At 41.8% G+C, this 12,472-nt stretch overlaps 1 non-coding gene across 1 annotated transcript; it reads left to right on the top strand.

Moving 5' to 3' along the window:
- Positions 1-11,213: 11,213 nt before the first annotated feature.
- TRNAE-UUC (transfer RNA glutamic acid (anticodon UUC)) lies at positions 11,214-11,285 on the top strand. The gene has a single exon. It is a non-coding gene; the product is annotated as a tRNA-Glu (tRNA).
- Positions 11,286-12,472: the final 1,187 nt, after the last annotated feature.

Here is a 12,472-nt window from a genome sequence, read left to right as displayed (position 1 = left end):
AACAGTGGAAAACACAAAAAGCCAAAATTAAGGACCGCATACCCATGTTTCTTTCCTTGTATCAGGTGCCGTTTCCACAAATATGACGTGAGTGGCGGTCAAATACAAAGTCCCGAGGGCTGCTTTTTTAGAAGATATTCGATCCACCAAGCGGACGTTTTCAACCTAGGGAAATCAGTTTGACAGGGTTATCATAAAGCAAAAGAGCTAGTCACAAACAAGAGTCAGCAGGTACTCTCGTGCTTAATCCAAATATGATTTTGAACAAGATCTTTCCAAAAACAAAAGACAAAAACTTGCCCCCTTAAGCTAATTAGATCTCACAAAGGTCTGTATATCAAAAGATACAAATTCACCAATTCCTTAAATGCAACCTTAAACATACCACAAAAGATTCACACACCCTATTTTTTAAGAATATTCTGAGTTTTAAAGAGGTCAATGTTTTTACTTTAATTATATAATTCTAATTTAAGGCAGGAAGTAAACACATGAAAGTTCTTTGTTTACATGTTAACTATATATGAACTGCATTCTATTAAAAAGAAAACAATGTATTTTCCTATGCATTTCTCAGTTGCGGAAGTGGCCCCAAGGTTGTCTGCTCCCATATAAACTAGCAGGAATACAATCATACATACAGAAGCCAAAAGTATCACAAGAATGTTCTGTATGCTCCCCAAGAAAATCTGCCAAGTGAAGATGCTGATATTTATAATAAAATTTTTCTACTAAATAGAATTCTCACCCCTGAACTACAATTCAAACTGTCAGATAAGACTTCTGCAAACAATTTTTACCAAGTATACACCTCTGAAATATAGAGCAATTTCAAGAATACATGCAGCAGGATCATTCCAATACGAAACGTAAAGGAAATGACAGTGTTTACAGGGCAAATGAAAACCCACACAACGACAACCCCAATAAGGCAGCCACCTCAAACACCCGTAGAACGTTCCAGCAATGACGGCGGGGCTTAGCAATGCTACTTACTACTGCCAAGAATTAACCATCTACAACAGACACTGGCTCAGTCCTCATCTCTCAAATCAGTACGTTGTACTCTGTGACTGATTCATTTCACTTAGCATCATGTTTTCAATCCACGTCTGAATCAAAGTTTATCCATTTGTAGAATATGTCAGTACTTCATTTATCTTTACTGCCCCAAACACGTCCCATTACATGTATATACCACATTTTATTTATCTGTCAGCTCATGGACATTAGGGTTGTTTCTACTTTTTGGTTATTATTAATAATGCTGCTATGAACATTCTTATACAAGTTTTTTTTTTTTCTCATACGAGTTTTTATGAGGACAAGTTTTCATTTCTCTTGGGTGTATATATACCTAGGAATGGAATTGTGCCAGGTCATATGGTAACTCTTTATTTAACCTTTTGCAGAATTCCCAGACTGTTTTCCAAATCCAAAGTGGCTGTACCATTTTACACTCCCAACACCACTCCATGAGGGTTCTGACTTCTCTGTGTCTTTGCCAACACTTGTTATAATCTTTTTTTGATCATAGCCATCCGAGTAGGTATGAGATGGTATTTTGTGATTTTTTACTTGCATATCCCTAGTGGTTAAAGATGCTAACGTCTGCTCATGTGCACACCTGTTTTTAATGAAAACGCTTCCTATATTTCACCATTGAATTTGATGTTGATTTTTTTAAAAATAGCACATCATGGAAATGACCTGTTCCTAGTTTAATGAGTGCTGATTTTTGAAAATTAGAAATGAACATCAATGCCTTGGAGGAATATTTGCTTTGTTTAGTCTGATGCTATCAATAATAGTAATGGATTTTCTTAACCCTTAAGTCTTGGATTCTTGGTATATGGCCAACTTGGAATCCATGTATTAACGTTTTAATATTCCTTGTATTTTATCTTTTATAATTGTTTTACTTTTGTTTTCCTTTTTGGTTTTTCTGCATCTATGCTTTTAAGAAATATTGGCCTACATTAGCCTATTTGTGCCACTTTTATCAGGTGAAATCAGTTATGATTACATTAATTAGGAAGCTCTCAACATACAAATTATTTAGTATTTGAGACAAATACAGGCACTTCTTTATACATAAACAATTCTTTAATAATTCTTCCAATTTTTTGTTCAGTTATAGATCCATTCAATATTTTCTCTCTATATATACATATATATATTTTTTTTTACTAAATCTCATTTTGACATTCATTTTTTTCAAATTATCTTCTTACTGCTAATTTTCAATTTCTTATAATCTTTTCATTCTTGTCTGTGGGCAAATCCCTCTCTCCTCAACCTTTCTCTCATTCCTAATATTGTAAACTAGGTTCTTACATTTTTATAATTAGATACGCAGAGGTTTCTCTTCCAAGTAACAGGTCTTGGATTTATGAAATTAATTTTTCTCTTTTCCAATCATTCATTTATGCTTGTGTTGGTTAATAAATGGTTTAGCATGCTTTTTTGAGTATATTATGTGGTTTTTCTTTGTTCATTTTTAAATCCTCAGGTTTGATAAGCTCATTAATTTTCATTCTTTTTGGTTAATAACAAGACTCAAGTCCAGTCATTTTCCTTCAAGCAAATCTTTGGCAAGCATCTTATGAGTTTTATTTGTAATATTATCATTCTTATTTTCTAGGTAGTTTACAACTACAGTCTTTATTTCTTCTCTGACCCAAGAGTTTTTAAAGAGAATATTTTTCAATTCCTATGTGATTTGATTATGGTATTTAAACTTTTCTTCTTAAATATTCTACTTTGAACTGCCTATGAGAAAGATATCATGGGAGAGGCAGTGGGAGAAGACGAGCAAGGAGATAAAGCAAGACATTTCTATGGGGGAAAAAACCTCAGCTGCACACTGAAATGTGCCTAGCTAAACTAACCAGAGGTCCAGGGTGATATGAGTTTTCCGGGTGGATCAGAGGATCCACCTGCCAATGCAGGAGACATGGGTTTGATTCCTGGATTAGGAAGATCCATGGAGAAGGAAATGGCAACCCACACGAGTATTCTTGCCTGGGAAATCTCATGGACAGAGGAGCCTAGTGGGCTGCACTCCATGGGGTCTCAAAAGAGTCAGACTGGACTGAGCGACTAAAACAAACAACAAATCAGAGGGTGTTACACCAATTAACAATGTTAAAAAATGGAACATAAATAATTTTCTCTGCACTTAAAACCCATGAAGCAAAACTTTATTAGGGTAACCATACTGGCCATAAGATAATATTTTAAAGTCAAAGCATCTAGTATGAATTATTCTCCCTATAGAAGTAAAGATATACCACTTAAATTATTTTTAGAAAACTCTCAGTGGAACAGAACAAGGTTCACAGATGGTGGTAGATTAGAACACTTAATGAGATTTTTCCATGTCTTTTTGTTAATTTTGGATGCTGCTGCAGGAAAATTACATTTCAAGATATAGCCATCGTTCTCACAGGTCTCACAGCTGTCAAAAGTAATTCTGAAGTAGGGGGAGGAAAAAAAAAAAGAGATGAGGGAAACACCATCAGCATGATTTCCCAATGATGTAATAAGAAGAAATGAGTAATAAAAATTAAAATTCCGTTGCCTGAGAAATTCTGTGAAGACGGACAGCACGCTCAGGGATCACTGCATGGTTTACACTAAGACAGCCAGGACATTCTTGACCGTGATGCTAGAGTCGGTCAATTTTAGACCAAGTGAAATACACCTCAATTGTGCTGAAGCCGTCATGAAGACCCAGTGGCTCCATAACTCTGCCTCACTGCTCGGCTAACTCAAGTCTACCTCATCTATGCATATAAATAAACTGTATGGTAAAAAGGCCTCTTTCATACTTGGAAAAATGATGACCTTTAAGAAACTACCAATTTTCCTTAAGACAAAGTTATTGCAATTCATTTGCATGATCCTGGGTACACCATGCTCAAGACACATTAGGGATCTGTGCTCTACAAATGGCAGTTCATCTACACAAAAGATATTATATCATTATGTAATATCATGTTATATCAGTATATCCATGTGATATATCCCATTATATCATTAACTATTGGGTGTACATTTTTCACATTCTGACATTGCTGAAAGCGGAATGCATCTTAAGATTAACATGGTAAGAGACTGTGGCATTTCATTGGCAGCATTTTTTTTTCCTTTACATAAAATCTCGGTGCATCTCACATCACGTGTGGCTTAGATTTGCTGAAATGCAGTTTAGTTTTCGGTCACCGGAGTACAAATGATATTTGAAACCACAGGACTGAAAGGTTACCTCAGGAGAGCATGTAGAGTGAGAAGAGGAAAGATGTGAGGACATGCAAGAGTGAAAGGTCTGATGGAAGAGGAGGAATTGGAGAAGCAAAGCGGGGAGGAATGGCCAGTGAGGAGGAAAATCAGAGGGCACGCTACTGGGGGAGAGTGTGCGGAGGGGGTGGTTTGTGTGAGAGAGAGTGTGTATGCGGAATGCTGCCACCAGATCAAGCAAAGCCAGAACTGGAAACTGCCCAGTGGATTCAGCGACGCAGAAGATGCAGGAGGGGTGGTGGGAGCCCTGGGATCAGAAGCCATCACTCAACGGCTGCAGGAGTGAAGGCACCAAAGCTGAGAAAGTGGAGACTCAACTCTTTGTGGAAGTGTGGGCAGTAGCCAGAGAGAGGAGCCTGACCACTCAATATTAATATGTTTAGGATAATCGGCTAACAATTATCTTAAGTAACTTCCTGCTTGCAATTGGTATTTGAAAATAGAACACCTTAAGACAAAATTACACTGCAAAGCTATATTCACAAACCACCATCAGAACATTCTCCTTTGTGGTGGTGGTTCTTCAGTCGCCAAGTCGTGTCCGACTCTTTGTGACTCCATGGACTGCAGTACGCTAGGCTTCTCTGTTCTTCCCTGGCTCCTGGAGTTTGCTCAAACGCATGTCCACTGAGTCAGTGATGTCATGCAACCACCTCATCCTCTTCGAGACAAACCCAAAGACAGCCTGAAAATGGGATATGGGAACCCAAATGTTGGCATAGGCAGATGTTTAGGATTCTCACGACCAAAGGAAAGAACAGCAAACATCCGATTCCACTCAACAAGAACGCCTTTGTGTGGGATGGTGTTAGGTTCTGGAAAGAACAACAGAGACTGAATAGGATGGAGTCTTTGTGCTGAAGAATCTTACAGCCTCAGTGGAAAAGGCTGTGCCCCAGTTTAACAGCCTTTTCATTCCCATCCCTGCCCTGCTGGATTTAGACGGGGGTGGGGGGTGGAAAAAGGTTTCATCAGCTTTTCTAGTTGAAGGCTGAAAAGCCTCAGTGAGAACACCAGGTCCCACTGTGGCACCACTGGTCCTTCCCATCAATCACGGGCAGAAAGAGCCTCTCCTCAACCATGCTCCATCACACCACCTTCTAATTTCAATCTAAACAGAAGTCCTTACTTTCTAACCTGCAGGTCGTTTTGAGGTTCTAGAATCATCTCTATCTGGGAAAGAAAAGCTGCCCTGGAGGCCAGGGAGTCTGAAGGGCAGAGCAGGGTTACCTTTTGTTGAAACCAAGGAAAATGAAAGGCACCAGCCACAGGTCTGGCTTGGGCCAAAAGCCCAGTGCTCAATACCGTATAAAGCAGGCTGAGGGCCTCTGCCAGTCACTGGAGGGAAGAGATCCAGACGCTGCCGACCAGGGAGAAACCAATGTGTCTGCAGCAGCCAAAACCGAAGACAAGTTTATGTTCTAATCTAAGAAAAGCAACTAGAGAAATACTTTGTCGTGCTAAATTTGGTATCATGACATTTTCTAACTCCGGCAACGTGGAAAGTGAAGTATTTGGAAGTCGTGGAGGCCTGGGCTCTGGTTTTGGTTCTGAAAGGGATCCGCTGGGCTCAGGCGGCTGAGCGACTCCCTCTGGGTTCTGACTCCTGCAAAGGACCTACGGCTGTTTAATGCCTTTCCCCACTCGGACTGCTCTCTCTGTCTGAGGTGCTGCAGAGAGATGCTAGAAAGCACACAAAACAGCAGCTGTGAAAACACACATGAGGTTGTGGCTGTTCAGTCGCTCAGTCATGTCCGACTCTTTGTGACCCCATGTGCAGCACGCCAGGCTTCCCTGTCCTTCATCATCTCCTGGAGGTTGCTCAAACTCATGTCCATGGAGTCGGTGATGCCATCCAACCAAGAACCGACTCATTGGAAAAGACCCTGATGCTGGGAAAGATTGAGGGCAGGAGGAGAAGGGGACAATAGAGGATGAGATGGTTGGATTCACACGATAATGACTCAATATTACATCTCAAGAAATTCAGCCCCTCAGGACTGTGGTTGGCCAACAAAACTCTTGAGGTTTCCCCAGGAAGGGAAACACCAGCCTCAGCCATGAGAGGTGCTACGACAGCCTCTAAAACTGGACCAGAGGCTGCACTGAAGCCAAGTGTTTGGGGCCCAGAGGAGAGAGATGAGCATCCTCCCCACTAGTCCAGGGGTGGGGCCACTGGCCACACCCGGCTCTTCTCCGTCTCCAGGTTCCCATCCAACCTTATATCTTTTCCTCTTTCCTCCTAAAGTCTTTGGAGTCTGGACACAGTTGCCTGAGACCCCTGAGTACTTGGTAAGGGTGACTTCTACCTTTGATAATTAAGTGTTGTTTGAATTCATAAAGTCTCTTACTACAGTGTTTAAAAGAAAGTCTCCTGGTTGCCTTTCTTGAACAAATAAATTTTTTTTTAAGTATGATACATCATCTTAGTGCTCATAAAATTCTTTCAGATAAAAATGAAACAATTATGTAAAATGTATGTTTACATTAGAATGCCAACCTGATTTTTGAAACATGATATTTTGCGATCTATCTAGCCATCCAATTTTTTTTAAAAACAGTCTTTCATGGTGATACTCAAACTTACACGGCACAGAGACCAACCTGTCTTCTTAAAACCCATCCATCAACTTCCCACTCTACTGGCCAGGACATGACTCAGTGCTTATGCAGAAACCAAACTCAAGACCTTTGCAATGATGAGAACCTAGATGGGCACACAGAATCCATTTTTTCTAAAATGCTCTTCTTTGGGAACACAACATGTCATATGAGCCACAAAATGTGGGCAAACGTGACATAAAAATGTGCTGTTTAAAGTGCCCCGTGGTGGAAGGAGAGGGTGGGGCAAATTGAGAGGGCAGCACTAACGCAGATACCCTGCCATGTGTCAAGCAGACAGCTAGAAGGAAGCTGCTGTATCACACAGGGAGCTCAGCTCGGTGCTCTGATGACCTAGAGGAGTGGTTGGGGGTGGGGGATGCAGGAGGGAGGGGATACATGTATCCATATAGCTGATTCATGCTGTTGTACAGCAGAAACCAACACAACATTGTAAAGCAATTATCCTCCAATTAAAACTTTTTAAAAATTTAAAATAAAGTGCCCCATAGCCACTGCAGTGCCCCATCCCACTGTATGGTCTTTTACACCGGAATTAGGAGAGGGTGGCAAGGGTCCCATGACTGGGACAGAAGACCCCAAGGATGGAGCCCGCCCTGGACATTCACAGTCTTGGGTGCGGAGGCTATTCTGGCTTCAAGCAGATACTACCCCTCACTCACAAACTGCCGAGACTCACAACTGGACGATCCAGGACTAAGTTTCCAGAAATGCTGAAGGTCAAGAAGGAAGCAGAATTGAGGAAGCTCCCTCTCGACCTCTCCCTTGAGCAGCAGGGGCAGAAGAAGAAAGGAGAATAAGAACAGAAGCACTGACAACCGTTTCGTGAACAGCTGCTGAGTGTCAGGTATGTACTAAGTGTTGTTCACACAGTGTTTCTAGCCCTGGCTGAAAGGGAGAAGTGGCGATCCCACTGAACAAATGATACTAGTGTAGCCTGTAAATCCACTGCCCAAAGCCTCGCAGCTAGAAAGCGAGAGAGATTTCAGACCAGAAGTGTCTGACTCCCACATCCGTTCCCCTAGGTCTCTCCCACACTTTACCGCTTCAGTCCAGGCCTAACATTATAAATTAATGGCTCAATGGCCCAGCCTCCATTTGCCCTAAAATTGCAATGAGAGAGCTGACACAGTGAACAAGTGAAAAGTTCTGGCCAAAGCTAAAGCACTGATCATTCAGTGTAGAGCTTCACATTACAATGGCCATGGTAACCCCTCGTCTGTCCATTTCACTGGCCTGGAGGGATGCATCCCACCTGGTTCCGAGGCAGCCTGGAGAGCCTGGTTCCCAGGGGGTCCCAGGACCAGCCAGCCGGAGTTGTGACAGGTGCACTGGCGTGTTTCATGTCAGAAGGTGCCATGACCTCCTGCAAAAGCAGGAGAACCGCATCAGAAATCAAGTTGCACTTCTGCTCACCAACCACGTGTTAACTCTAGAAAGGTTTCATTTATGGTAGGTGTCCTTGTGGTGCTAAGTAGGATGGTTTAAAGCCTTATCCCAGAGCTCCTGGACAATGAATGATTCCACCAGTGAGGAACTGCATGCATGGGAGAGAAAGAGACGAAGCATCCGTCTCTATAGTTAGGAATGAACAGTAACTACTGACAAATCCATAACAGAGACTTCAGAGATTTCATTCTCGTTCCCACTGAATGCTCACCTCATGTCTGTGACTCCATTCTCCCTTTTAACAGCAATGATAACAGAGTTTGCAAGAAAGATGGGCTACTCAGTGGTAGCTGCAAAAAATTTTGACATAGACAAAGAAAAAGAAATACACAAGTCTGCAGACTATTTGGAATTGTTATAATCTCTTACAATGGGGGAGAAGCATTTGATTTCTCTCATTTAAAAAGAAGTACTTTCGATACTGTATTGTATATTTGAGAGTTGCTAAGAGAGCAGATTTTAAAAGTTCTCATCACAAGAAATAAATTGTTAACTCTTTTGAGATGATGAATGTTAACAAACACTATGGTAATCGTTCTGTAATATATGTGTGTGTGTGTGTGTGTGTGTGTGCTTGGTCGTGTCAGACTCTGCAACCCCATGGACTGTAGCCAGTCAGGCTCCTCTGTCCATGGAATTTTCCAGGCAAGAACATTGGAGTGGGTTGTTATTTCCTTCTGCAAAGGATCTTTGCAACCCAGGGATCAAATTCACATCTCTTGCATCTCCTGCATTGGCAGGCAGGTTCTTTACCACTGAGCCACCTGGGAAGCCTATACCTCTATCAAATCATTATACTACAGACCTTAAACTAATACAATGTTCTGTGTCAATTATATCTCAATAAAACTGGAAAAGTTACATGGTAAAGTGTGGCATAATAAACTTGTTTGCAAAAAAATTTTTAATTGAAAAAATTAAGAGATACACATTTCTCCTAAGTTATATAAAGTTGCTCGAACACATAAAAGGGGGTAGTCACTAAGCTTCAGGAGTTTTCTAATCCAGTCGTTTGGTAGAACAATCAGAAACACCAAACCTTCTCCCAAAAGGCAGATTTAATCTGTTTAAAACTATAAAACCAATGAAAGTCTTTTCCCAGGACCATTTTATTCAGAGGTCAGATATTGGAGAAGAACTGAGGGAAAGGCAAAAATCACAAAGCCCAATCCAAGAAAATACATGGCATGTAACCAGAAGAAATACTTAGACATTCTGCCCTTCATAAAACTTATAAAATATCCTTGACTTAACACTGAGAGAGATGCTGGAGGGAGACACATATTCAGAATGCATGAAAATAATCTTATTTTCAGGCTGTCTGAAAAATTAAGTCTCTCAAAAATGTATCCTGCTATGAAGCCAAATTATTTGCTAAAACGTCAATACAGTCAAGATAAAATACAAAGTAAGGCCTTTGTTAAAAATCCCTGAAACTGGGCTGCCACCCATCAGTTGAAGCCCTGTTAATTTCATTAATTTAATAATTCATGTTATTAATTTGTTGAGTATCTAGTCTGTGCCAAGGACCCAGACCGAGTTATCCAGAGGCTCCTAATTAGCAACACTGCCCACAGATTATCTGACTCCACCTCTGTCCGCTAGGACTTTCTACAGAGCAAGAGACAGAAATCTCAACTTCATATGGCTTCAGCCAAAAGGGATGTTTTTAAGGAAGCACTTATCCATACCCATCAGGCTGGCCAGGGCTTCAGAGCCCCCAGCATCCCCCACCCCACATCTCTCAGCAGGGCCCCCTCCCTCTCTGCTGGCTCTGGGCTCAGAAGCCCAACCTTACTGCACACTTTCCCCACAGCCCAAGTCTCCAGGCTTCTCCTTAAGCCAGTCAGAGTGGTCACAGGAATGACAGGTGAGTGGCTGGGCTTGAGCTACAGAAGAACACAGGGATGGTCCGCAGAGCTGGCCGGGCCCTCGGTGAGCCTGGGAGAATGCACGGGGAACAGCCAGAGCCTGTAGCGTGGCTGCCACACACTCTCTCCCAGCCTGTCATCTTTCCTCACACCTCTGTGCATCACTCCCTATTTAAAGCTTCCCCGGTTCCCAGTGCTACTGATCAGGGCCTTCCACAGACTGGCCCCACCCTATCTTTTCAGCAGGCTCCTTTTTTAATGCCCCAAACCACTTTCAGTATCGTATAACAGGTACCGCCAATTATTCTCCAAAGAGATCCTGAGCTACCAGAATCCACGCATGGGAACAAAACCCCCATGCTTCTACCTCCACCAGCATCTCCTGACCTGTGGAGCCCGCCTCTTCAATCTTACCTCCTCAAGCACCAATGTCTCCCTGGACAGAGCCAGTTTCAGGCAGGTGTACTGAAGCAGGAGGGTTCGGATTTGGAAAGACTAAAACCCAATTTCAAACAGACTCATAATTCAAGGACTTTAGATAGACCCACGGGTAGATATGGGTAGAGAAGTTCATCCCAGTAATCTTGATCTCATTTTCAAAAGTAAGAGGTAAAAGAATGAATAGGTTTATCCAGGATATTCTGTTATGCTAGCTGCAAAAAAGGACACTGAAAATAAAGATCCCAAATCATATGCATGTTACAAGGATGTTTGGTATGTCAACTTTCAAAATGAAGAATTCACAGATTTCCTCAATTTGCTGGTAAAATGTAAGACCTTTATTCACATAAGAAATAGGGTACTTGACACACATACTTGTACAGATTTTTCAAGCCACCTACAAATCATCAGATAATTCCAATAAATAAGGCTATACTCTGAAAAGACATCAGTTGTGCAAAATTTACTATTAAATGAAGAAGAAAAGCCAGTCAACTTTCCTATATAAAAAAGGATGTTTTGGGAACTCCTCTGATGGTCTAGGGGTTAGGACGTGGTGCTTTCACTGCCATGGCCTAGGTTCAATCCCTAGTCAGGGGACTAAGATCCTGCACACCATGGGGCACAGCTTACTTTTTTTATTTTTCATTTTTAATTAAAAAAGAAAAGTGTTTTCATCCAGCTTAGGTAGGTCAAGGTAAAGGAAGTATCTCGGTGATTTCAGATAGCCCTAAATGCCTATAAATGGGCAGGATGTTGAGTTCCATCTACCTATACAATTGTTGCAACAGTTGATCTGATGGACATGCAACTAAATTTTAAAAATTCCCTGAGGGGAGATAATAAAACTAAAATAGTTAGTGACACAGACCCATAGCTACTTAAGAAATGAGACTGCTAGCAATTCTTGGAAAAGACAGAGAAAAGAAAAGCGAGCCCATTTTTTGCTCAAGAGAAACTATAAATGCTATGCCAGCAGCCAAACTCGTAAATAAAGCCAGGCACTTGAGAGATCTGCACAGGGCCCATATAATTTATTTTGGTAGGATGACCCTGGATGTGTAGGCTTAAAAGAACACGCACTGTTGAACAAGAGGACAGACTCGGGATTTATTTCAACACCACCTTAAAATAACCTCAACCAAAAATACCATTTTCAACAAACCTAAATAAGAAATAAAAGAGGAAGAAAGAAGAGTTAAGAGGAAAATAAATGAAGAACAGATGCTGGGCCCTCTGTGACTCAAAGAATAAGCCCATAGAGTAACCTATTGAAGATAGTTGGCTTTAACACATTAGCGATTTTGAAAACTAAGATAGTATTTGGGAGAATAAGACCTAGTCAGGAAGCAATAGAAAGCAAAGGCTTCTTTTCATGATTTTCCTCTAAAAAACATTTCCAAAATGCTCCTGAAGATGACGTGTTTTTGACAAAGGCGGCGCTAGCAAAGGTCTAAACCGTCTACTTATACAGTTCTTTGGGAACTATGGGAAAACATTTTTCCAAGGGCAAGTTGAGCCAAATGGAACTTACTGCTGGTCCAAAGAGTGGAGACAGCCGGGCACAGAGGGAACCAAGTCGTATACACCCCGGCCCCTCCCACCATCTCCTGGCAGGATCCGGCGCCAGAGGACCAAGCCGGAGAGCCCTTGGTCGGCCGGGCAAGGCCAGGTTCCAGCTCATTTACACGTTCCCATGCCTCACCCCTTGGCTCCGCGCCCCCAGGGACAGACTCCATAATCGGCACCATATTTTCCCCCTTCTCGTCTTACGGGTCAGCCCTTGG

This window comes from Budorcas taxicolor, chromosome 24 (assembly GCF_023091745.1).
Source record: "Budorcas taxicolor isolate Tak-1 chromosome 24, Takin1.1, whole genome shotgun sequence".
NCBI classification, from domain to species: Eukaryota; Metazoa; Chordata; class Mammalia; order Artiodactyla; family Bovidae; genus Budorcas; species Budorcas taxicolor.
This window is presented reverse-complemented; position numbering and strand designations above follow the sequence as displayed.